We start from the raw sequence: 27933 nt of genomic DNA, 5'->3' as shown, positions 1-27933 counted from the left end.
ATCAATAGCCAATATTTTATAGTACATATGAAAAATATTTATCTGAAAATTTAGCAGGTTATTGTTAAAGTATATATCAAAATACTTTAGAACTTCTCTTGAAATTAGGCATGCCTAGCTCTTCCAAGAATTATCCTCCTTTCTTTTACTATCCCAGGATTTACCAAATCAATTCCTCTTGTAATATGCTGCAACTGGAAATCAAGTCATGATGATAGAGCATCTGCATGCATTCCATCACTGAAGATATAACACTTAGCAGTATGGGAAAAAAATCTGCAAAACTTTTAGTGATATGTTGTGTTTTGATATGGTCAATAACATAGTCCAGAAACTCCCCTGCCAGTGATTCATGATATCCATGCTATTCTATACAGAATCCACTACAGAAACCTTCCAATAACAAATTATTCTTTTGATTCTTCCAAGTTTGCAGTAGTGAGAACTGGCTTTAATGACAAACGCCATTTACAGACAAATAGATGTAGCAAGTTGGGCAGGTTAGATCGAATTTAAGTCCCTGTTATGCAGATAAATTTAAACACTGGAGCCAGAGAGGCATGTTGGTGAGATTGTCTACAAGGATAGAAAAATCAGGACTCATAGTGGACTCAGGAAGTTAAAGAAACAGTCAAGGAAAAGAAAAAAGCACATCAAAAATTTCTTACAAGTAAGTTAGTTGGTGCTCTTGGAGAAAAATCTAAGAAAGTGAAGCACTGCGTAAAACTATCTAAACATAAGGTCATGGGAAGACATTGGTAAGAACATAGAAATATCAGGAAGGTGGCAAAATATTCTGGAGGTTGTTGAAAAAGCATAGAAATGAAAGAGTTCTGTGAAAGAAATCAGAAATAATACAGGTAACATGAAAACTGAAAATATTCTAGATATCTGGAGTAATTACTTTGAAAGATTGCTAAATGAAACAAGTATGGTGATAGAAAACACTCGACAATAATGTGATCAGGAATAAATCATTACTTGGAGTAGATGATATTTTATCAGAAATGTTCAAAGATGGGGGTATAAAAGTTTGGCAGGAGCTACATTGCATAATTGAGAAGGCCTGGTCAGAGGATCAATTTCTAGCTGATTGGAGTAGAACATTGATAGTACTCATCTATAAAAAGGGTCATAAAACTAAATATGAAAATTACAAAGGAATTTCCCTACTCAGTATTTCCTGATGATTTGTGTAAGTATAATTGAGAAAAAGCTAAGAAAACTTTGGGAAAGGAAGCCTAGAGAAGAACAAGCTGGATTTAGGCCAAACAGAAGTTGTCGATATCAGATTTGGGTGTCAGGATCAGATCATAGGGGTGCTTAAGTGTCAAAGCTGTATAACTGAGAAAAGACCTCTAAAGGAATGCAGAGAACTGACCAGGGCTTCTGACCCAATGTCCAATCCTCACCTTCTCGTGGCACCCTATTAGGTATCTACCTGGATACTGAACAGACAAGGTTGGGCTGGCAATTTGGGATTTAGCTGACCAAATTGTATTCTTATTGGCTTAAACCACAATTAAATGAAGGTACAACATAATAGAATTTCATGCTGGCAGAATTTCATTCAAAACAATGGGGGCCTTGTTTTTGCCAGGGTGATCAGCGAAAAGTCAGCTACTGGAACAAATAAAACACATCCCAACTCAAACATCACCAGAGTTCAAGATCAGTACTATCAATATAAGAAGCGTGAATGGCAAAGAAATGGAGCCAGCTGAGGAAAATTGGATAAGTATCAGATTGACATAATACGGGTGACTGAAACAAAAAAGACAAAAACTGGTGAGATCTTTCTGAACAATAAATACAAAATGTTATATTCAGGCAATGACAATCAAGGAAAATAAAGAGTAAGCCATAGTAGTATTCAACACTAAATACGAGGCTAATCTTGAGTGGAAGGCAATTCGAGTAGAGTGATGTGGGCAGATATCAGAATGGGGAACTTGACAATGAGACTTATTTGTGCCTGTGATCCCACAGAAGGATCTACTAAGGTAGAAGTGGAGAATTTTTTGAGACTTTAGAGAAATCAACTGACACAATGAAAAAAGGAAAAGTTGGTCCTTGTTGGGAATCTAAATAGCACAGTAGGAAGTGATTGTCAGACATACAAAAATATTTTGGGAAAATTTGGAGAAAAGACCAAAGATAATAATAATAATGGCAAATACCTGTTGGATTTCAGCTCAGGACATTGACTAGTTATTACTAACATCATGTTCTAACATAAAAATGTGCAAAAATTCACATGGTGAGAAGAGGCAAGGAATATGAAAAGTCTCATTGTCTATGTTATTGTTGATAGTTATGTTTTCTCCCTGGTGCTGGACACTAGAGTGTACAGAGGATTTGAAATTGGAAGTGATCACCATTTAGTCTTGAGCAGGATAAAATTGAATTTCATATTGAAAAAAAGAACTTGTAAGAATGTTTTAAAGTTAAGCAGCTCAGATGTGAAATGTAGACTAAAATACACAAACATATACAAATGAAAGAGTTTGAGAACAGAAACCAAACCTTGGAGATTCACTGGCAAGCCCTGAAGCAAACATTATTGATTCAGCCAGAGAGGCATGTGGTGAGATTGCCTGCAAGGATAGAAAAATCAGAACTCCATGGTGAACACAGGAAATTAAAGAGGCAGAAAAGGAAAAGAAGAAAGCATATCAAAAGTTCCTAGCAAATAAGTCAGCTTGTGCTCTTAGAGAATACAGAGACAAATGTTAGAAAGCTCAACACCATGTAAAACTAGCTAAACAAAAGTCAGGGGAAGACTTTGGTAAGAACATAGAAAATAAATATCAAGAAATGGCAAGATATTCTGGAGGCTGTTGAAAAAGCTTAGAAATGGAGTAAAGAGTGCTATAAAAGAAAAATAAATCCTTGAAGTATGGAGTAATTACTTAAAAAAAATTGCTAAATGAAATAATCAGTGACAACACAGTAGTAAAAAACATTGACCAGGCATGCAGTCGGGAATACATATCCATACTTGAAGTAGAAAAACCATCAAAAGCCTGAAATGTGGAAAGGCAGCAGGAGTAGATGAAATTCGACCAGAAATGCTCAGTATGGAGGTATAAAGGTCTTACAGTGGCTGCACTGCATAGTTCAGAAGGCGTGAACAGAGGGACGAATTCCAGATGATTGGAGTAGAGCTCTCATAGTACCCATCTATAGAAAGAGAAATAAAACTGAATGTGAGAATTGCAGAGGTATTTCTCTACTGAGTGTTCCTGGTAAGATATATCCAAGAATACTTGAGAAATGGTTGCGAAGGATTGTGGAAGAGAAGCTTGGTGAAGAACAAGCGTGATTCAGGCCAAATAGAGGCTGTAAGGATCAGATCTTCACTTTATGACAATTAGTTGAGTAAGTATGGTAATATAACAAAGATCTGTATTTTAGTTTTGTCGATCTGGAAAAGGCATACAACAAGGTGCCAAGAGAGAAGGTATTCAATACACTACAGTTATATGGTGTCAGTGGGGCATTATATCAAGCAATACTTAGTCTTTATTTGAATTGCAAGTCAGCAGTTAGAATTAAAGGAAGTACAGGAAAATGGTTTAATGTTAAATCCATTGTGAGACAAGGATGTACATTATCCCCTCTGTTATTCTATATGGATCACATTATGAAGGAAAGTGGTATTAAACCTGATATCAAAATTGGAGATGTTAATGTCAGCTCTTTGCTTTATAAGAATGATGTTATACTTTTAAATAAATCTGCTACAAGTCTGCAAGACTTCATGACTAAATTGAATAACTGTTGTAATAGATATGGTATGAAGATCATAATAACAAGACGAAAACAATCGAAATGGGCAGAAGCATTGAAAGTATCAACTGCATTGTGACTAGAGAACCTATAGAACAAGTAAAACATGCTGGACTGGATGGCATATCTGCTCTCCAGCGAAAAGGCTGTGGGTTCAAATCCTGCAGTGGGCATGGATGTTTTTGAATGAAAATGCTACCGTATATTATTGCGTATAATACGAAAAATTTATGGTTAAAATTTCTGGCCTAAAGTTAGGGGTTCACATTAAATGCGGATCTTAAAAAATATAACATCTTTTTAGACTTGCACACACACAATATATACTATCTAATGCCTATGCAACCAAATCTACTTGACCCACTCGCATTTGGCGACCAAGCGTGCATCGTATCTGCGCATAAAGCCAGTAACGTAAGTAGTGCTAATATCCCGCTCCCCTTGGTGGAATATTAACATATATCGGTTTAACCACAGTTCATTTTAAATATTATTCGTTAAACAAACCTAGCCTGAAAATGAGCCAACAGAAACGTAAACATTCATCATTTGAAGCAGGATTTAAATTGCGAGTCATGCAGTTTGCAGAAGAACATAATAACAGTGTTGCTATGAGAGAATTTGGTGTAGCAGAGAGTAATATTAGACTTTGGCGTAAACAAAAAGACAGTCTTGAAAAAATCCCCAAAACGAAACGTGCCCATCGTGGAGATGTCGCATCCTTTCCAGAACTCGAAGAAGAGCTAAATGAATGGATTTTGATGCAATGACAAGATGGCATTATAGTAACAAGAAATGCAATTCGTTTTCGAGCTCTACAACTCAAGAATGGTAAATTCAAGGACACACCAGGTATTTCATCTTTTCTTGCTTCGTCTGGGTAGTGCAACAGATTTTTGGAACGCAAAGCATTAACATTACGACAAAAATTGTACAGAAGTTACCAAAGCAGCTTGAAGAAAAAGTGGAGTCCTTCCATAAATTTCTCATAAAATTACGGAAGTGTCACGGATATGAACATTCCCAAATAGGCAATATGGATGCGACGCCCATGTACTTTGATATGCCTGGGAATCGAACAGTAAACTCAGTTGGTGAAAATAGTGTCCTCATAAAAACAACGGGACATAAAAAAATGCATTTTAACGTTGTTCTAGCATGCATGGCAGACGGAACCAAATTAAAGCTGACAGTGATGTTTAAAAGGAAGATAATTCCGTAGCATATGAAATTTACACCAGGTGTCTTTGTTCGTGTCAATCAGAAAGGTTGGATGGATGAAGGTGTACAATTGTGGCTGGATCAAGTACGGAACATACGTCCAGGCAGCTCGTTACGTCAACAAAGCATGCTAGTCTGGGATATGTTCTGGGCGCATTTAACCGAGGCAAGCAAAGAGAAAGCACGTGAGCTACATACAGACCTAGCAGTCATACTGGGTGGTCTAACTTCTGTTTTGCGGCTGCTTGATTAAGCTGTTTAAAGATCACTTACTTGAAAAATGGAGAGAATGGATGTCATCTGGTTTGGCGAAGATGACAAAGGGTGGGAATTTTCAGAAGCCTCAGATCACCTTAGTCACCAGCTGGGTTAAAGAAGCTTGGGATTCGATACCATCTGAAATGATTCAACGCTCATTTCTTAAATGTGGAATAAGTAATTCGATGGATGGATCCGAAGATGACATCATATACGAAAGCGAGGACGACGCAGAACAAAATGGAGAGCACAATGACGACAACTGCTACACTGATGATGCAATGCCTACAGATGAATTTGTAAATGAAATGTTTGATGACTCAAAAGATGAAGAAGAATTTAAAGGATTTTGACATTTTGTTTCAAAATAAATATTTCTTTCGTTAATTCGTATTGTTTTATTTATATTGTTAGAGAACAAGATTAACATATCTCGTTATACGTGGACATGGCATTTTAGGGCTAGTTTTCAAACAAAATTTCTAGTTCGCATTATACGTGGATCGCAATATATCCGAAAATATACAGTAGTTGTGGTGGTTGGTGTAGATGATGAAGATAGTTGCGATTGGTGGAGACGGAGAGTTGTAGAGTAGGTGTCCTCCCTCGATGAGTCTTTGGACTCCCTGGAAGTGTTACGTAATAATTATAATAATAAAACCTTTCAGCTGCTTAGGCACGATTTTCAGTGAAAGATGGTATATTAAATAAAGGAATAGACAACATAATCAACAAAGCTAGTATGGTAGGTAGTCAACTGAATAAATTTATATGAAATAAGAAAGAAAATAGTTAAAACACTAAATTAGCTGTATACAAGACAGTGTTCAAACCAATTTTAACTTATGCATCTGAGAGCTGGGTTAGAAGTAAAACACTTGACGAAAGACTAGAAACTGAAAGTCAGAAAAAGGGATCATTAAGTGTTGAGCATTTTTTTGGAGAGGGTTTTGGTGCACCACCCCAATTGTGAGCAGTATCCCATGGTTACATGGATCTGGTATTTGTATAGTTAATAGCCATATAGGTCAGAATTAGTGGCTTGAGCAGAAAAGTATGTTTTTTTTTTGTTTTTTTTTTTGGGGCAGCTGAGATGTATTTGTGCCAGGAAAAGTTGGACGTCTGGGTCACTCCAAGCAAGAAGGGAAATCTGATCCTATTTTGATATCTGAATATTATCCTAAGTTAGGGTTAGGGATGTAAAGTTTTTATTGTGAGAGTTGAGACAAGACTGAGTTTTGGTGGCATTGAAGTCCACAAGGTTGTCCTTATCCCATTAAATATAACTAGGAGATCAGCATTCAGGGTCTTGGTTTTCTTTCTGGAGAAGACCACCCATAGTCTTCCAGATTGAGCTCTTCTTGGTAAAGGTTGGGATAACTTTGCCTTTCTCATTGATACAGAAATTGGAAGAATTGTCTTTGAGTGAAGCTGCTGTGGCATACCATATGGATGGGAGAATGGTGTAAACATGGGGTGGGTTGAAGTTTACCCTATAGCCTGCAAGGGATCAGCAAGCTTGACTGACATTTGAACAGGAGGTAAATTTCTGGCATTTGGCCCTTGCAAAATATTTTGAATTTGTTGAGATTTTTATATTAGTTGCATGAAATGTAAAACTGGAGTAAGAAGCTGGAGTTTTGGTCTTGAGCCACTCGTAGTGTGCTGAGTTTTTTTTTTTTTTTTACACAGCATTGGTCACTGCAAAGAACAAGTTTCTCAACACCACCTAGAGTAGTATTGTATTTTTATGCCTTATTTTAGATATATAGAAGTGTCACTCACTCAATAAATGCAATTGAAATTTTTAAAATCCGTTATAGTATGAATCATAGAGCTGCCAAACGACAATATATCGCTTGTCACTTCAGCTGCAAGAGTTAAACTGTTGAGAAACTTTTACTTTACAATAGAAGGCTGATATCTTGGTTGATTCAAGAGTGGAATGGAGTTGTAAAGCTGCTGTTCATTATAACAGAAGCAGTTTTAATCTCAGAGGTTGCAGAACACTATAATCTTCCAGTTTGTGATTGGTAGTGAAATAAATTTACTGCTAATAGTGGATCTGTTTATATTAGGTGTTATTCAAGTGAATAATTTTTGACTGAGGTTGTTGTCAATACTGTTATGCTTGAATTCTTCATTTGTCATAATTGGAAAGTGAATTTACCATTAACTTTTGTTCCTTTTGTTATGGACAGGTTTCAGACCTTGATTTTTCCAACTGAAGTGCACATTGTTTCATCTTCATAACTGCAGTTATTCCTTTCAATGGTAGGAAATATAATGAAGTTGATTATTAAGGGAAACCATATGGGGTGAAATTATAATTAGCAACATGGCTTTGTCAAGGGCAGATCCGGTTTAACAAACTTGGTTATTATTATGATACAGTTGTGTGTTATGTTCCATCGAGTCGTTTCTGACTCCACGAACATACACTCTCCATTCCGATCTGTCCCTGACCATGTCTTTCAGAATCTCCAAGTGCACTCCAGTTTCTTCTTTAACACCATCCACCCATCTAATTCTTGGTCTTCCTCTTCTCCTGCTTCCACCAACTTTAGCAAGCATCATCTTCTCTAGACTGTCATTTGCTCGCATAATATGTCCGAAGCATGACAATTTTTGCTTGACGATCATAACTTCGAAGGAGCAATCTAGTGACACAGCTACAAAGGAAATAATTTTGATATTAATTTATATTGATTTTAGTAAATTCAACAGATTGGATTATGATCACCCTGTATACAAATTGAAGTATTGTGGCATTTGGAGACATGGTGTACTTCAGCGAGAGTTGTAGGGTGGCTAAAGGTACTGATGTAACCAGTGAGGTTCCATATCAGTCAGTATTGTATTCACTGTTTGTGTCTATGATACTGAACAGAGAATTGGATTATTAATGTAAGCATTTTGCAATCACTTGAATGAGTTGGGTGGATAAAGAAGGATTTCTGATTCAGTTTAAGCAGAATAGTTCACTGACTAGTATAAACAACATTATATTAAGGAAAGTTGTAATAAACCTGATATTCAAATAAGAGATATTAAGTTTAGCTAATTACTCTGGGCAGAGGAAAGACTTGCTTTCAAATTCTGGATGGAATTGTGAGGAACCTTTGCAAAAGTAAATTAGCTGATCTGACACAAAAGTGGTAGAGTTTTTCATCCTGGCAACTCTGTTTTTTGCTAAACAATCAAATTAACTGGAAAATATACATTTATCAGACATAATGTATCACATATGTCCTGTGTCCTGTCTTGTCCTCTGCATTCACGAGGTTGACTATTATGAATCTTTACCTGAGATCCATGATGTGCAGTTAGTATCCCATGTCTGTAGATATGTATTCACAGAGAGACAGTTTGTCTGTTCTGATAGATGAAAAACTGAAAGAAAAATCCTCTGCCTTTGTAACAAAACAATATGTTAAGAAAATAATGCCTTTCTAAAAAGGTGGTAGTACAGTCTATTACCAAATGCAAGATTTTCAAACTGTCAGAAGCAAAACCGAAAGAAGTTTTCTTTTAATCTCGAATTAGGGAAGTATTAAAAGATAAAGAATTATAGGATTAAGTTTCTAGCTAAACAAAAGTCATGGGAGGACTTTGGCAAGAATATAGAAAATAAATATCAAGAAGGTGACAAAATATTCTGGAGGTTATTGAAGAAGCTTAGGAATGGAGGAAAGAGTGCTGTAAAAGGAGTTAGAGATGATAAAGGTGACATGAAAACCGGAGAAAAAGATATCCTTGAAGTGTGGAGTAATTATTTTGAAAACCTGCTAAATGAAACAAGCAGTGATGACAGTACACTGGTAAAAAACACTGACCAGGCATGCAGTCAGGAATACATATCCATACTTGAAGTAGAAACAGCCATCAAAGACTTGAAATGTGGAAAGGCAGCAGGAGTAGATGATATTCGACCAGAAATGCTGAAGTATGGTGGTATACGAGTCATACAGTTGCTGCACTGCATAGTTCACAAAGCCTGGACAGAGGGACGAATTCCCGATGATTGGAGTAGAGCTCTCATAGTACCCATATATAAAAAGGGAAATAAAACTGAATGTGAGAATTATAGAGGTATTTCCTTACTGAGTGTTCCTGGCAAGATCTATGCAAGTATATTTGAGAAACGGTTGAGAAGAATTGTGGAAGAAAAGCTTGGTGAAGAACAAGCTGGATTCAGGCCAAATAGAGGCTGTCATGATCAGATCCTCACTTTACGACAAATAGTCGAGAAAGCATGGGAATATAACAGAGATCTGTAGTTAAGGCATACATTTTCAATACGCTACAATATGCTACAGTTTATATGGTGTCAATGGGGCATTATATCAAGCAATACATAGTCTTTATTTGAGTTGTAAGTCAGCATTTAGAATTGAAGGAAGTACAGGAAGATGGTTTACTATTAAATCTGGTGTGAGACAAGGATGTATATTATCCCCTCTGTTATTCATTATCCATATGGATCACATTATGAAGGAAAGTGGTATTAAACATGATATCAAAATTGGAGATGATGTTAATGTCAGCTCTTTGCTTTATGCTGATGATGTTATACTTCTAAATAAATCTGCTGCAAGTCTGCAAGATTCTCTGACTAAATTGAATAGCTGTTGTAAGAGATATGGTATGAAGGTCAGCAATAAAAAGACAAAGACAATGAAAATAGGCAGAATCATTGAAAATGTCAACTGTGTTGTGAATGGAGAATCTGTGGAACAAGTGAAACATTTCAGCTACTTAGGCACGATTTTTACTGAAGATGGTAAATTAAATATAGAAATAGACAACAGAATCAGCAAAGCTGGTATGGTAGGAAGTCAATCGAATAAATTCATATGGAATAAAAGAGAAATTAGTTGGAACACTAAATTAGCTGTATACAAGACAGTGTTTTAACTTATGGATCTGAGAGCTGGGTCAGAAGTAAAACACTTGACCAAAGACTAGAGACCGCAGATATGAGAGTCCTGAGAAAGATTAGAGGCATGAACAGATGGCATCAATGGCAATATCATTAAAAACGAGGATATTAGGAAAGAACTTGACATTGTCAACATCCAGAAATGCGTTAGCAGAGCTAATCTCAGGTGGGTCACTTAAACAGAATGGACAAAGGAAGATTAGCAAAACAAGTGTTCTCTGCCAGGTTAGCAGCAAAACGACCAAGAGCAAGACCAAGATATAGGTGATTTGATACGGTACAAAGTGCCTTAGATGATAGAAATATAAGATCTGATAATGTTGAAGTCTTGAAAGTAACAGACTGATTTGGAGGAAAATTGTAGATAGGAAGTTAGTAATGATGTAAATTTTTTCATATAATACTATCATATCCTGTATACCCCTTGAGGGTGGTATCCGGAGAGTTCATCGAAAACCAGTTTACCGAAAGACAATTCATCGAAAAAGCAATTCACCGAATAAACAATTCATCGAAAATCAGTTTATCGAACAACAATTAATCGAAAAAGCAATTAACCGATGAGCAGTTAATCAAAAAATCACAATTCGTCGAATATACAGTTCACCGAAAAATGAATTATAAGGCGTGTGGGGGCGAAGATGTGTGTACAATTTTTTTTTGTTTGTTTGTTTTGGATTATTTTGAGAGGTATATATCTTTTTATTATCCTACTATTTTAACTACTATTTATCCTACTTCTACTTATATTAACTACTATTTATCCTATTTAAAAGTTCCAAGATTAATAAAGCTAGACCTCCACCTGACAACATTTCTTACTCTGAAAGGAAAGCTATCAAGTCCTTAAAAGATAATAGTAACATAGTTATCATTCCCGCAGACAAAGGGAATGCAACTGTCATCTTAAACAAGTCTGATTACCATAATAAAATCTTGGAACTTTTAAATAGTGATACCTACTCAGAAATTGCTAATGACCCTACGATGGAACTACATAATAGAACTAATAATTTATTAAAAACAACCTTAGAGTTACAAAAAAACATTTGGCTTTCTCTTCGGTCGCTTCATCCCTTGATACCTCGACTGTATGGTCTCGCCAAGATTCACAAAAATAACTGCCCACTCAGACCTATAGTTGAGGGCATACACTCTCCCACTTATAATCTCTCCAAATTTCTAGCGAGTTTTCTAAGAAATCTTTCTGGAATTTCTTCTTCACATATTAAAAACTCTGCAGATTTTGTTTCTAAAATCAAGGACATCAAACTTAAAAAAACAGATTTAATGGCAAGTTTTGATATTGTTTCTCTCTTTACAAATGTTCCTGCTCAAGAAGTCCTCGATCTTCTCAAGAATAAATTATCAAAAAAACTCTTTGCTCTTCTCTCCCATTGCATAAAGTCAGGATACTTCAAATATGATAACAAGATCTACTTACAAAACGCAGGTCTGGCTATGGGCAGCCCACTCTCTCCGATTCTTGCGGATATATTTCTCAACGAATTTGAAGGAAAAGCTATTAACTCCTTTCACTTTAAACCAAAAGTCTGGTACCGATATATTGATGATATTTTCCTCATCTGGGAAGACGGCGTCAATAACCTCTATTTATTTTTAGACCACCTAAACAAGTGCCACGAAAAGATCTCTTTCACCCTCGAACTGGAATCGGATGACTGTCTTCCTTTTTTAGATCTCAAACTTACCAGATGTGCTGAGAACATTAAAATCTCAATTTTTAGAAAGCCTACTCATACTGACAGATACCTTCATGCTTCCTCCCATCATTATCCTCCACAAAAATGTGGTATTATTTCCACTTTAGCCCACCGAGCCAAATCATTACTTACCGAAGAAACAGAAATTATAAATGAATTCAGTTTTCTTAAAAAAACGTTTATTAACAATGGCTTCTCTCCAAAGAAGATTGACAGATTTCTTTTCCCCAGGCACTCAACTACTGCTGAAGATCCCTCTCCCCAAAGAGCCTTCATCTCCTTGCCTTACATCAGCTCTCTTTCACCAAAACTGGCAAAGATCCTCAGGAAATTTAACTTCAAAAAAGTGCTACACTACGCTTCCAAAACTTCGTTCATTACTTTGCAAATATAAACAGAAACATCTTCCTACTCAGTTTCCAGGAGTCTACAAGATTTTGTGTGATTGCGGAAAGCCTTATTATGGACAGACTGCCAAATCCATCCTTCTACGTTTGGATGAACACCGTAGAGATATCTCCTATAATAGGACTAGAGCTAGCGCTCTCTCTAGCCACGTTCTCTTTTCTGCTAACTCAGACGAAGGCCGCCAGCACATTGTAAACTGGACTCAAACTGCTAATATCCATGTGTGCTATGATGAACTCGAAAGAAAGATTGTTGAATCAAGAGAAATTTCTCTTGATTCCTCTCATATCAACAACAGCCTGAGTTACAATCTCTCGGACGCACACGTTGCTTCTGTTCAGTACTGGCGCACTCGCGACAGCGCGTAGTATTCGTTTGTATGGAACTCGTACTTGCATTTTTTCAAACATGCTACTGTTTTTCACTTGTTCTGTTAATACAATTTTAAGTCTCTGTAATTTTTTATGTATTTCTTTGAGTATGATACCTGATGATGTTCTTGTAACGAAACTAGTAAACTAGTAGTATCTTGTTAAATATATCTTGCCATCTTTTCTCTCGGTAATAGTCATTAAACTTATTTTATATATATATATATATATATATATATATATATATATTCAAGATACCAAGTAATTTTATATTAACTTGGTTGTAATCCTATTTCCCAAGTAAGCAAACAGACAACAAAGTCAAGTTTGCGCCTGTAAGTAGTGCAAGTCCAAGGCAACTCTTGGTAGTGCCAGTCGAGGCAACTCCTGGTAAAGGTGGATAAAGCTCTGATCACTTTTCTTAGTATACTTTATTAGTATATTAGTATTATACACACTAAGAAAAGTGATCAGAACTTTATCCACCTTTACCAAGAGTTGCCTCGACTGGCACTACCAAGAGTTGCCTTGGACTTGTACTACTTACAGGTGCAAACTTGACTTTCTTGTCCGTTTGCTTACTTGGGAAATAGGATTAAAACCAAGTTTATATAAAATTATTTGGTATCTTTAATACATGATATACCCAAGTTAAAAAACGTTATATATATTTATAGTTCTGTAGTACGCAAGTTTACATTGCTGAAATACATGAACTTAATTAAGAAAGGAATATTAGCCACATTTTTTTACATAGAGAAAGCAAAGCATTCACTATGAAATTTCTTCACATACCATGATGCACGGATGTCAAAAATAGACTGGACGTATAAATGCTTGTAATCTTTTTTTTTTACTAAATTTAAAAAATTAAAATAAACATCGATATTTCATAGGCAACCAAAACGAAACGAGAGAGAGAGTGTTCGCTATGAAATAGTAAATTGACGGAAAGAAGAATAAACATCGATATCGCCCTACCTAAGTTAAGTAAACTCAAAGAGACCACACATAAAAATCAGAATTACATTAGTTGGGATGTCTTTCTAAATATAAAAAATGAATTCATTTACGGCGCCATACCATTTTTGTAGAAAATGTGATATTTTCAGCTATTTTGCCTAGTTAAAGTTTACATTCTACATGTCTAGAAAGAGTGATATCTAGTGTTAAGAGAAAAAACAATAAATTGATCATTTCGATTCACTGCACAGGAGCCCTAAACTATCGCGAGAAAGTGCAGTTTCTGTGGACATCTGACCTACGGTTCAAATCTTTGAACGATAGTTGTTTCAGATGTCGAATAAACTGTAGATTACTAAGTGTGTGTGTGTGTGTGTGTGTGTGTGTGTGTGTGTGTGTGTGTGTGTGTGTGTGTGTGTGTGTGTGTGTGTGTGTGTGTGTGTGTGTGTGTGTTCGTTTTCTTCCCAACAGTAACCCTACCGGGAGGTTATTTATTGTTTATCGTATGGCAATCTACATAAAGTTATAAAAGTACATTTACAAAATGGGTACAGATATGTAAAAAGTAAAATAAAAAAAAAGTCTAAATGATAAATAATTACAATAAAACAGGCAGTTACACATTTGACAGACAAAGCACTTATAAGTTAAGATCATGTTCTCTGATCCAGTCTATAGAAGGCGGTGTCGCCTCTAGGAAGTCGCTCCTTTGACCTGTATGCGCGAAGACTGCACTCAATGCAAATATGATGGATTGATTTGTTTGGGTGTCCATAGTCACACTCCGATGAGGGAATTTTCCTCCACTCATACAGAAAGCTTGCACATTGTCTATTGCGTACGAATCATGTTCAGTGTTATCCATGTCTTTCCAATTCCACACCCGGGATACAGGGGCACACCGGCCATATGTGCAGTGTGTGCGATGCACACAGGCGCCAGGATAGTAAAGGCACCAAAGAGGAGGAAATACTTTAAAAAAAAAAAACTTTTTTTTAAAGTGATTTTTTTATTGCAGGGGAGGATAGGAGCGCCAACTAAAGTTTTGCACACAGACGCTACTGGCGCGCCCCTGCCGGGATGTTGAGGCAGCAACTATCAAACTAAATTTTGAGTTGGGCATTAGTATTTATGCTCCACACTCGTTTCCATTAATTTTTAGTATTTTAATTAAACATTCTCAGATGTTTATCTTCACGAAGAGGGGGCTTTCTTGATTTCAATCTGTTAAGCTATAGTTCTGATATGTCATTATGTATAGGCAATACAGTATTTCTGAGTACTTTGTCATATTCTCGTGACAAAGCATCGCTTCTTAGATTTGGTGGTATTATGTTGCTTAGCATTGTAAGCCAATAAATAGGAGTTGTTTTAATGGTTCCAGATATAAGTCGCATGGTGCTGTTAAGCTGACCGTCAATTATCAATGATAATATAGCTCATGTATATATTGTTTTCAGGGCTCATCGGCCTAATCCCTCAATCTCAATTTTCCATCTCTTGTTACTCCTAGGTATTTTAGCTGACTGGCTACCTCGAGAACTTCGACCTTTGGAAAGACCGTTATGGAATGTTTTGATTATTTGAGACAGATGTGGAATATTTTAGTCCAGTGCTTCCCAAACTGTGGGCCGGCCCCAGGAGCCGTTAGTTTTGTTGAGAAGTCTCAGATATAAGTTGCATTGTGCTGTTAAACTGACCGTCAATTATAATTGACGGTCAGCTTAATTGTTTATTTATGAATAATTGTTTATATATGAATAATTATTCACTTAAAAGTGAATAATTATTCATGTTGCGGAAAAGGTAGATAATAGATAATATATTATTCATAAACTGTTATTTGTGTTTCTTTCTGGTTTGTCTTTTAAAAGTTCTTATATTATCACATTTTTGAAATCAATGGCTGAAATCAACAGTTTCACAATTGAATATAACGTTGCATCGTAAACGAAGAATTTTTGTAGAACGCACTTAGAACTTTTACTAGATAGCTACAAGCATCACAGTTTTCCATAGTGTCAATAGTAATGGGAAACCTAGAGCATGCCGCCTTTCCACAATTAAGAAAGAAATGTAATCAAATATGAAATTAGCTCAGATTGAGATTTTAATGAGATACAACTACATATCCTATTCTCTGCAGTTAAAAGAAATCGTAAGGAGAATGCTGAAGCTATCACAAAGATATTTAATATTTAATATATTTAACATTTAATTTCATTTCCATCTCCTAATGGGGTATTAGGGTTGAAGTTATTTCCATTGTCGAAGTTCCATCAGAATTCATAATTTTTGTAGAATACACTTAGAGCTTTCACTAGAAAGCTACAAGCATCACAGATTCCATAGTGTGGCCCATATATATTTATTTATTTATTTATTCTATCAAAAGCAAGCAGGCCAGAAGAACATATTTAATATTCACTTAGACATTACACAGTCATCGAAGGCTTAGTCCATTCGGCCGAAGCATATTTATGCCGCAGATGTTTGCATATGGAAAGTCATTAGTGTGAAACCCATAAAATTCAAATGAAGAAACTTACACATATGGCATCCTCGAAAACATTTAGTTGTTTAGGAATATACCCTAAGATAGCAGTTTGAGAGCGATTAACCACAAACAAAACAAGAAACCAAAAAAAGTCACATTACGAAGCTGCAGACAAAAACTCAAAATAATTAACACAAACAGAAATCTTGAATGTTTAATTTAATGCAACGGATTTCACACCCGTTTGTATCTTATAGCTTGATTTGATTTTTAATAATTTGTAAAATTATTAAAACTACACTTTCCAGTTGTCATGGTGGATAATCAATAGCTTATAATATAACATAATAATATATATGTGAAAAGTTTTTTAACTTGGGTATATACTATGTTAAAGATACCAAGCAATTTTCTAAACTGGGTTTTAATCCTTTTTCGCAAGTAAGCATACAGGCAGATAAGTGAAGTTTGCGCCTGAGGTATTTTCAGGTATGAGGCAGCTCGTCATAAAGGTGAAGTAAGCTCTGATCACTTTCCCTTAGTATCTCCCCTAATGATGATAATCCTCTAATGACCACATGCAATAATCCAAAACAGGAAAGAGAATTGGTATACAAATGCAGTGTTTAAAATGAGTAAATTAAAATGAATAAATAAATAAGGATGCATTAACAAAGATTATCGGAAACTAGAAGACTAGATTTCAGAAAAATAGGTAATAAAAACAGGTATAGAAAACAACAAAAACAACTGTCTTCAGTTTACAATGTAGAGTAATAATGCTTAAGAAACTTGGAGTGTTATGTTTTGAATAGTATTCTAAAATAAATGCACATTATTGCAAAAATTGAAATGTAACATAATGTATAATATAATACGTATAATAATATATATAATATATATCACTGAATAATTGTATTTCCTTACTAATTCTCATATGATTAATTTATTATCAGTATACGAAAGTTGCTGGTAATTGCAATTACATATGGAAAATAACAGGAATATAAAAGTAGGGCAAGTTTATTACATTATACATATTATAAAAGCAAGAGAAAATGCATCACTACCAGCCTAAGTGTAAATAAGTCACGTAAACTGAATGAAAATGGAAAAGTTATTTGGAAAAAAAAAGTTCAGCAAAATCAGATAACATACATATAAACTATATGATCCATTTACAGTGTAATATCATATCACTGAAAATCAGTCTGTGCAGTTAGCCTAGTGGCTATACACTTCGCAACCGTACTCCTGGGGAAGGAGTGTCTTAGGTTCGATTCCCGTCAATGACGTGAGGAGCTTAAGGATCTGCCATAGCCAAGTTAGCCGGTCTTGAGCGTGAACAGCAGGGTTTTTTCCACCAGTTTATCTAGAGTTTTTCATCCCGTAAGCAGGTAAACCGGTCCAGTGAACGTATACGGATTACAGTCAGGAATACTGACCCAGCCATAGGTCTGATTCGTCAGCTGTTCCGGAGCCCGGATAAAATTGGGGGGGGGGAATGAGATGGTACCGTACCTCCCCATAAAGGGGACTCACGGCCATGTATCATCGTATGATTATTATTATTACTTTGAAAATCAATTAGTTTCAATACTTGGTAAATAAATTTGTTGACAAAAATGATAAATTCGTTGGTAATAGGAATTTTTATCTATAATATTGATCTTAGCATAAAGATGATAACTAAAATATTTAAATAACAAAAAATATTTAAGATGCACATGCAAAAATCTTGTCTAATTTTAGTTCTTGGCTAATTCTCTACAAATGATATGTGTATGTATACTTGTAAATTAATAGTAAACAGTTATGTAAATTGCGTAAAAATGAAAAAAAAAAATAGAACAATTTCGGCTTACAGTAGAGATCTTTTTTTTTTTTTTTTTTGTATATTCTTAAATAGTTTAAACACTTCCACATTGGGCAGGAATGAAGTCTGCTGACTTGGAAGGTAAGATACAAATTGAAGTACAGGTAACTCTCGTATAACGCGGATGTTAGGTTCCACAAAAATACCGCGTTGTATAAATCGTGTTATGCGAGACTCAAATCACATAGAAAAAGTAGGTTTAGGTTCCCAAATCGTTTTTTTCTTTTTTTTTAAAGATTATATAAACAATGACATATTCAGGTAATTCATGTAAGTTAAGAAAACATAAACTATGCAACAAATACATAGTAAAAAATTATAAAAATTATAAATTGTATCTATACTTCATAGATGTTCTTTATTTATATATGCAATAGTTCTTATTGCATACTTCGGCTGGTTTAGTTATCAATTCAAGAAGTCAGTAATAAGACTTTGCTTACCACTATGCTACAATTTTTTATAAAGTTCATAATACGGAACTAAACAAATATCCAGTTGTCTTGTAAATTTTCTGGAAAGCTCCATTGAGAGATCATTATCCATAAAATAACTTTCTTGCCAAGTCTAATCCTATTACCAATTTCTTTAAACTAAATTCTTTAATGGACTCATCACAATCATAATCTTTGGCAGAACTTTCCCTGCTATTTGGTTCGACGTCATCTATTAATTGTACCAGTTTCTCCTCGTTTAACCCCCTCAACCGGTCAGGATGTCTATAGACGTCCAGATAAATCTGGATACGATGAATGCTATCTGTTGAAGTTATAAGAAGTGCAATTCGGCCAGCATGTCCATTAGAAGGTGTGATAAACCCTCCCGCTGAAGAGAATAGTTAATCGGATTATCTCACGCTCATAGCTGCATCTCAGTTGTCTATAACAAGGAATGCAGTTCCTTGTTCTATGCTGGGTAACTGAATCCTAGTTATATTGGATAAACTAAAAATATAGAAATTATTTTTATTTTCTCTTTTTATTGTACAAAGCAATTTTAATGCTTGGACAAAATAAAGGTTCTTGCATAGTTTCTTCATTTAAATATTGCCTTACCTTGGAACAGTAATTTCATTTTTATTTATTTTTATTTTTTTGCTAATTTTTTTCTAATCGCTTACTCCACAAAACATTTCCTTTGTTCTCGAAAAAAATTAATTCACTATAATTATTCGATATATTTGAATTATTTTTGAAAAAAACAGGCTGCGGAGGTTCAAGATTATGTTATATTTTTGTCAAAATCATGTTTCGAAGAATACTTCGCAGATTTCCTGAAGGACGTGCTTGAGCGACTGCTTTATAGAGAATAAAATGAAATTCTTTAATCATATCACTAATTTTTTCTTTATTTTCTTTATATTGTGATCTTCTTGGTTTCCCTGTATAATTGGTCATTACAAAATGAAATTAAAGGTTATGATTTAATTTGATATGTATATATTTTCTGCTAGTTCAGAATATACTAATTGTATCAGATGTTATAATGGCAAAAATAGTAAGAAAATAATCATTTACACTTTCCTTCCTAAACACAAAGAAAGGACATTGTAAATTCACCCAATGAAAAAGAAAATATTACATATTTTTCTTGTTATCTGATTTTTTTTTCTTGTAGTACAAAGAAGAAATCGCTGCCCATAAGATGGTAGAATACAAGAGGGCAAAAATCTGTAGACTGATTACATTATAACTAATAGAGATATGTCAGAAAAAAATTATTTATGTAAGAGTTCTAGCATCAGCAGATTTATTAGACGTTATTACTCTTGTATAAATATTTTTTTCTTCCAGTTTAGATACATGGCATTGTTGAAGTAGCTAAACCTTTGCTACTATTTACACTAAAATGAATGGACATGCTTCCCCAAGTGATCTACGTTTGTAACAGTTGTTTTGCGAACGATTTATAAAATAAATTCTCTGAAATATCTGCAGATTGAATAAGTCTATAACCCCCCGCCCCACCAAAAAATAAGATTATGCATATGTTCCTTTTCTTTCAAAAACAATTCAAATCTTCTTTTTCAAGATAATTGAAAGAAATAATTTATAATTTTTCGATAATAAAAATGAAACTGATCATTACAAATTAAGAACTTATTTTAGCATAAATACTGTATCAGCCTGTGAAAGAAATGTCTATATTTATTTCTATGTTAGGATGTCTACTAATCAACAATTGAAAACAAAACACGACACTCTTGATGTAATTCGCACTACAGCTTGAGGCACTTTAGTGTCCTCTCTTTTCTTTCTCAGTAGCACCCAGAGTAATCTAAGCCTTTACCCTTTTCCTCCAGCTAAGAGGATTACTATCAAATATTTCTAAGACATAGATTACTTCAGAAATAGCAACCAGCATCTGAAGTAGAAGTAAAAATATTTAGATTATTTTAATAAAAAGAAACAAAAATCTGAACGTTCTTTTGTGGTATGCATATAAGCAGTTTTACACGTTGAAAATATAGCATAGTGTTTCTAAAATTTCAAATAATTTCAGCAGACAATAGAACAGCTGATTTTAGATGGCAAAGAAAGATTACAGAATTAGAATCTTCATGGTACAACAATATTATTCTCTTATTTCTTTTGTCAAAATGATAAAATGAAGTAATAGATTTTGAATACTATCTGGAAACTTTTTCAAACCTGTAGAAATTTAGAGTGGTTATGTAATTGAATTGCAGGAGAGAATAAGGAGGGAAGAGGGGCATAAGCATTAGAAATTTTTCTAAATAAGCATACATTTTGAATCATTCTGTATATGATATCCTTCATATTATATTTTCAACATATCTACAGTGGTTACGCACTGGATATTATCGTAATGTGCATCCTACAAAAAAAAAATATATATATATATATATATATATACTCTCATATAAATCCAGTATAAGTCTGTTTCCCTAAATAAACTGAATAAATGCTGTATTAAATTTGGTATGAAAATCAACAATAAAAAGACGAAATGTGAACTGCATCCTGAATGGAGAACTTACAGAAGAAGCATATTTCAGCTATTTAGGCACAATTTTTAGTAAAGTTGGCAAATTTAAAATTTTAAATATGGGAATAGACAACAGAATTAGCAAAGCTGGTATGGTAGGAAGGAAAAAGAACAAAGTTTCATGGAATTAGAGAAATTATTCAAAACACTAAAACTAGCTGTATACAAGACAGTGTTCGAACCAGTTTTAAAAAATTATGGATCTGAAAGCTGGTTTAGAAAGAAAAAAAAAACACTATCAAAGTCTAGAGACCGCAGATATTAGAGAGAAAGATTAGGAGCGTGAATAGAGGGCATCAATGGCAATATCATATTAAAAACAACGATATGAGGAAAGAACTCAACATTGCTAGCATTGAACAATTTGTTAATCTCAATACATTAGGTTTTTTTATTTTATTTATTTATTTTTTACTGTCAGCAGCTCTTATGTCTTATCAATAATAGAAGATATCTCAAAAATGCTAATATTTTGTTGTAAATCAACTTCTTATAACACACAGAAGTATTCATTTTTACTCAGGAATTGATAAATTTTTACTACTTCTGTTTTGTCCGAAGACTACAATGAAAATGTCCATGTACCATTAAAGAAACTTTCACTTCAACAGATGCTATAATGCAGAAGCCAGAAAACAGGTGGCTTTAACACTGAATACAGTAAAAAGACATTTATGTATTGCGATGGCAAATAAGTTTGTTCAGTTTATGCGTTAGTAAAAGTTTACGCCTTTACGAAATTTATCTTCACTGCATTTACTTTTCATATCGGTATCAATGCAACATTTTCAGCGAATTTTTTCTGCAATCAATAGTTCGCGAGATGAATTTTTCTGATTTTTCCTCGCGATGAATTGTTCGGACACGAACATAGCCATATGTAAAAATTGAAAAAAAGTAATCATTTGGGAAAATAACTCTTTTACTTAATTATTTATACACAAATATAAATATACGCAAAAGAAGAAATCCATCGGAATCAAATCGGGGTTGCGCGGTGGCCACAAGCAGTGGGATATGCGCAGTCGCCATAATGTGGAGTTGCTCCATCATGTTGGAAAATGAGGCCCTACACACATTCTCAATCTGGGGAAACACAAATTTCTCTAGCATATTTAGGTATGCCACTCTCGTAATCGTCTCCTCATGGAAAAAATGGCTCAGCAATGCAATCATGCATGATCGCATTGTTGAGCCATTTTTTCGAACCAACTCGAAAATTCCAAATCAGAAAAATCAACTTTAAGAAACATCTCATCTCTGGAAAATGGAAGACTACAAAAAAAACTTGGCGTGAATGTATAAAAAAAAGTCGTCCATCCTAAACTTATTTTGATCAAAACCGCAGAAACCGGGAAGAGAAAAATTCTACAGCTCATTTAATGAAACTGTTGAAAAGGACTTCAACATCCTACGTTTATCAGGGTGTTTAACCTGAAGGTGAATTAGCCTGTCTCATACGAGGATGAAAGGTTTTTCCTCTCTGAAACTTGGTTTTTTTTCTTGCCGAAAAACAAGCGAACCGAATTGGAAAAACCACGCAGGGATTTAAGGCCAGTTGCTTCTTCCTTAATTCAAAACAACTCAACCCAATTCCAATTTCTTTTAGCACTATGTTTTTTAACTGTGATCTGCTGACCACTAGCTTCAAAAGTCGAATAAGACTTCCAACCGCTGCTCATCTAAATATAACACTAGATGAGTATGCTTCTAAAGGGTTTACAGGGTTTTTTTTAAGACTCTTTATTCATCATTCCCTATTTTATTATTTTCCTTTCCTAGAGAATATTTTAACTTTTTTTTTTTTTTTAAACAAACTGCACCGATCACTTCCTCAAAACCCAGAAATATACCCACACATATACTCATTAGTATTCTTAGCCTATTCCTTCCCTTATTAACTACAATTACTTGCTTTCGAGGTTATTCGGGAGATAAGTGCATGTGGCACTCCTGTCATTGAGGAATAACAGAAACAGGAGTAAATAAGTGAAACATGATTGAAATATCTTCAGGAATGAATTTTTTCAAGTTTTCCAATATTTTTACACTGAATTCCTGTATATTTTATTATTATATTGTGAAAAATATTTGCATCAAAGAATCAATTTATTATTATTAGTAGTAATATTAATGATTAATACTATTTTCCCTCATCCTCCTCAATATAATGATTGTTGGTATAGCAATGCTGCTTTATTAAGGAATAATTACAGAACAATATGGATTCTTTTTGTCTTTCTTGTCCCATTTGCCTATTTCCAGGAGGAAAAGCCTAGTCATCTCAGTATTAGGCCTACTAACTTACGTTCAGTAAATTTATTTCTTTATTACATTTATTAATGAAAAAATTTTATTTCGATTCCGTATTTGAAACTTTTACAAAAAAAAAAAATGTCGAACCCTTCCAGATTTCAGTTCAGCTATATTCGGGGCGACAAAGAAAAATATCGAAATTATGTATTACAATAACTCGCTGACTTAGCAGAAGTTTTCAGTACAAGAAGCTGAATGCACGGTTCAGTTTTAGTTCGTAATGGATCACTTTTATCATGACATTTCCGTAAAGAAGTTCCTAAATGATATTAGCAATTTTGCTCTGGCTGGATGAAATTTAATGAAATTTTTAATTTCAATCGATTAGACTTATTGTGACAAAATTTGGTAGAACGAATTTCTTAGCCTATTAATTACATGTAATTAGCCTGCAATTACATGTTTTCGAGGTTATTCGGGAGATAAGTGCATGTGGTACTCCTGTCTTCCCTACAGATAAATCGCTAACTGTACAATGAAGCAGGATGTACACTTACACTAAATGCAAGAAAATAACTATTACGTTTCAACGACCGCTTCCATATGTTGTCTGTATCATGAGTAACGTTCTGCATTGTTACTGAACATTTTCTAAACAACAGTTTGCAAGAAAAATGACTTTTCGATGAATTATGAAAGAATTCATCGAAAAATTTTCAGTGAATTGTTTTTTCGACGAATTGCTGTTCGATGAATTGCCTTTTCAACGAATTGCCATTCGTTAAATTGTCGTTCGGCGAATTGCTTTTTCGATGAATTGCATTTGGTGAATTGTCTTTCAATTAACTGTTTTTCGATGAATTTACCTGTAACTCTTGAGGGTACATGGCAGGAATTTGATGATGACGAGTTTCTAGTTTTATGTTATGTCAACTCTTTTAGTCTCACTAAAAGAACTAGAAACTTGGAAATTGTTTAGAAGTATTGCTGAAAAGTTTCTGTGCAACAGTAAAGCTTAAAATTGTAAAGAAATAAATTATACTTGAGAAGACATTATATTTTTATTTTAATCATTTACCCAAGTATGAATAAACTATAGTTTGCATGTCAAGTATCTTCACAACAAACTCTGTAAGCTGTTGATTTATGACATCAACAGCATCATAAAAGCTGATTTCATGTCATATTGGCTTGGTATTCCATAATGTACAGCACATCCCCTTTCAGACATGTACATTATATGCATTATAGGAAAGGTTGGTATCCATTATACCTATTATAAAAAAATAAAAAACTACTTGATCAATTTTTAATCAAATGCTAAGATAGGGATTAGGATGTCACCCAAGAATCTGTTTCTTCATTTTCATCTGGACTTTTTTCATGCAGTGAGTGCTAAGTATGCTAAACTACTGTTACTACTACTTCTTAACAAAGTACTTATGATTATATTTGTGTATTTTTTTTTTACAATTTTTAATTTTTACCATGTTTCATCATCATCATCAAATTCCTGACATGTACCCTCAAAGGGTGTAGAGGATATGATAAGTACTACATGAAAAATTTACATCATTACTAACTTTCTATCTACAATTTTCCTCCAAATCAGTCTGTTACTTGTCAAGACTCCAATATTATCATTATCAGATCTTATATTCCTATCGTCTAAGGCACATTGAAACCTATCAATCCACCTATATCTTGGTCTTCCTCTGGATCGTTTTCCTGCCAACCTGATGGAGAACATTTGTTTTGCTAATCTTTCCTTGCCCATTCTGTTTAAGTGACCGATTCCACCTGAGATTAGCTCTGCTAACGCATTCCTGGATGCCCACAATGTCAAGTTCTTCCTAATATCCTCATTTTTAATATGATATTGCCGTTGATGCCATCTGTTCACGCCTCTGATCTTTCTCAGGACTCTCATATCTGCAGTCTCTAGTCTTTGGTCAAGTGTTTTACTTCTGACCCAGCTCTCAGATCCATAAGTTAAAACTGGTTTGAACACTGTCTTGTATACAGCTAATTTAGTGTTGTGACTAATTTCTCTCTTATTCCATATGAATTTATTCAATCGACTTCCCACCATATCAGCTTTGTTGATTCTATTGTCTATTTCCATATTTAATTTACCATCTTCACTAAAAATCGTGCCTAAGTAGCTGAAATGTTTTACTTGTTTCACAGGTTCCCCGTTCACAACACAGTTGTGAACGGGGAACATTTTCAACAATTCTACCTATTTTCATTGTCTTTGTTTCACAGGTTCCCCGTTCACAACACAGTTGTGAACGGGGAACATTTTCAACAATTCTGCCTATTTTCATTGTCTTTGTCTTTTTAATGCTGACCTTCATACCATATTTATTACAACAGTTATTCAATTTAGTCAGGGATCTTGAAACTTGTAACAGATTTATTTAGAAGTATAACATCGTCCGCATAAAGTAAAGAGCTGACATTAACATCTCCAATTCTGATATCATGTTTAATACCACTTTCCTTCATAATGTGATCCATATAGATAATGAATAACAGAGGGGATAATGTACATCCTTGTCTCACACCAGATTTAATAACAAAAAATAATAATGAAGAAATTGGCTGCTGATATAGAACTGATACAATTGGAAGAACTAAAAGGAGCAATAAAGTTATCAAAAAATAGAAAATCAACTGGATTAGATTGCATAAATAGAGCTTTGGAAATATGGCAGAGAATATTTACATTACAGATTCTTAAAATTAATAAATAACTGTTGGATGAAATGTGGTTCCATCAGATTGGTTAAAATCTAAGGTTATATCTATATTTAAGAAAGGAAACAAAGATGATTGCAGAAATTATAGAGGAATATGTTTATTAAATATATATAGGTCACAAAATGTACAATAAAATCCTGAATAAAAGACTTAGAAATATTGCAAACAATCGACTCTCAAAGGAACAAAATGGTTTCAGATATGGAAGATCATATATAGACAATATTTATGTGCTAAAACAAATTATTGAAAAAAGACAAGAATATAATTTAGACTCATGTAGCCTTTATAGATTATGAGAAAGCTTCTAAAAAACAAGGATATCCAATACATTTGGTACAAATTATACAAAGTTTATATAAAGATACTAAAATACAGTTAGGTAATAAACTAACAGAAGAGAGTGATCAGATTATTAAAATATGGAAAACAACAATAAAACAAGGTATCCAGTTAACCAAAAATTGTTATCTGATCAGATTATATTATAAGACAATGAAGATAACCTTCAAAAATCTGTTTAGGAATTAAACAAAGTAATAAAATACTGTTTAAAAATTTCACAAAAGAAAACAAAGGTCGTGACATTTAAAGGTCGGGATCATGTTAGATCAAAAATAGTTATAGAAAATAAAATAATAGAACAGATGACGTGCTTTAATTATTTAGGCTGCATAATAACATATCTAAAAGATATAGATGAAAAAATAAAGAAATTTCAGAAAATCTATGGAACAATTAAAAGGACATTTGAAGAAGAAGGGAAAAAAAAAAAAAGGCGTGAAACTCGACTAAAATTTTATAAAGTAATGGCCACTCCTGCCCTGTTATGTGGTTCAACAACATGGACAGTTAAAAAGAAAGATGAAAGTAAAATACAAGTTGCAGAGATGAGGTTTTAAGAACAATTAAAGGTGCATGAAATTGGACCATATAAGAAATGAAGACATCAGAAAAGAACTAGATATTAATAACATTCAACAAAAAGATCAAGCAATATAGAGAGGGACGGAAAGATATCGGCTACCTTTTTTGGTAGCCAATAGTGGATAGATACAGACCGAAAGGGGGGGGGGGAGAAAGAACCAGTGACAAGGTGGAAAGACCAGTGAAGCTGGAACAAGCAAATGCCTAATCCTAGAAAGAAGAAGAGGAAAGCTTGCAGGATGATATAAATAAATTGACAGTGTGGCCAAATGACAATGGTTGTCAATTTAATGTTGTAAAATGTAAGGTGATGCACTTTGGAATGAAATGTTTATATACTTCATATCATATTGATGGTACTAGATTATATGAAATTGATGAGGCTAGGGATTTGGGGTGATGGTGGATAGAAATTCAGAAGACATATTGCAAGGGTTGGCAAAATAGCTCAGAGGACTAATTGGATGTTGAACACATTGACAAGTAAAGAGATAGGAAGGAAGGTTATTATCCCTGTTTAAATCTATGATTTGGCTGCATATTGATTACTGTGTTGTTCAGATTTGGTCACCTGCATTTCTAGGGGACCAAGAGATGGTGGAGAGGATTCAGAGTTGAGTGACCAAGCTTGTGAGAGATCTTTGGAACTTACTCCTGCTTTTTGGTGTGTTTCTTAATATTTGAGTGGTTCTTTGATATATTTTGCCCACTGCTGCAATATGTAAACTTCAACTCTGTCTGCCTAAATCCCTATCCTTACCAATTTCTTACAGTCTAGTTTCCTTCTATGTTAACATGTAGTTTTGACAGCCATTATCGTTGCCTAATCTATCAGTCTATTTATATCATTTTGGAGTGATCTTTACACCTCCTTTATTAACTGTTGCTCTCTGCAGTTTAGTGTCATGAGCACAGCTATTCTC

The 27933-nt window shown here is 34.2% G+C and overlaps 1 protein-coding gene across 1 annotated transcript in view; it reads left to right on the top strand.

The window, feature by feature from the left end:
* Positions 1 to 27933, top strand: part of Mapmodulin (acidic leucine-rich nuclear phosphoprotein 32 mapmodulin) — a 201675-nt gene that overhangs the window by 147901 nt on the left and 25841 nt on the right. The gene's annotated exons all lie outside the window — the stretch shown is intronic.

The sequence above is a fragment of the Typopeltis vanoorti genome, chromosome 22 (genome assembly GCF_054136105.1).
Source record: "Typopeltis vanoorti isolate ZY-2024b chromosome 22, IOZ_Tvanoo_1.0, whole genome shotgun sequence".
In the NCBI taxonomy this organism is placed as follows: domain Eukaryota; kingdom Metazoa; phylum Arthropoda; class Arachnida; order Uropygi; family Thelyphonidae; genus Typopeltis; species Typopeltis vanoorti.
The sequence above is the reverse complement of the archived record's forward strand: the minus strand, read 5'-3'. Positions and strand labels throughout refer to the sequence as shown.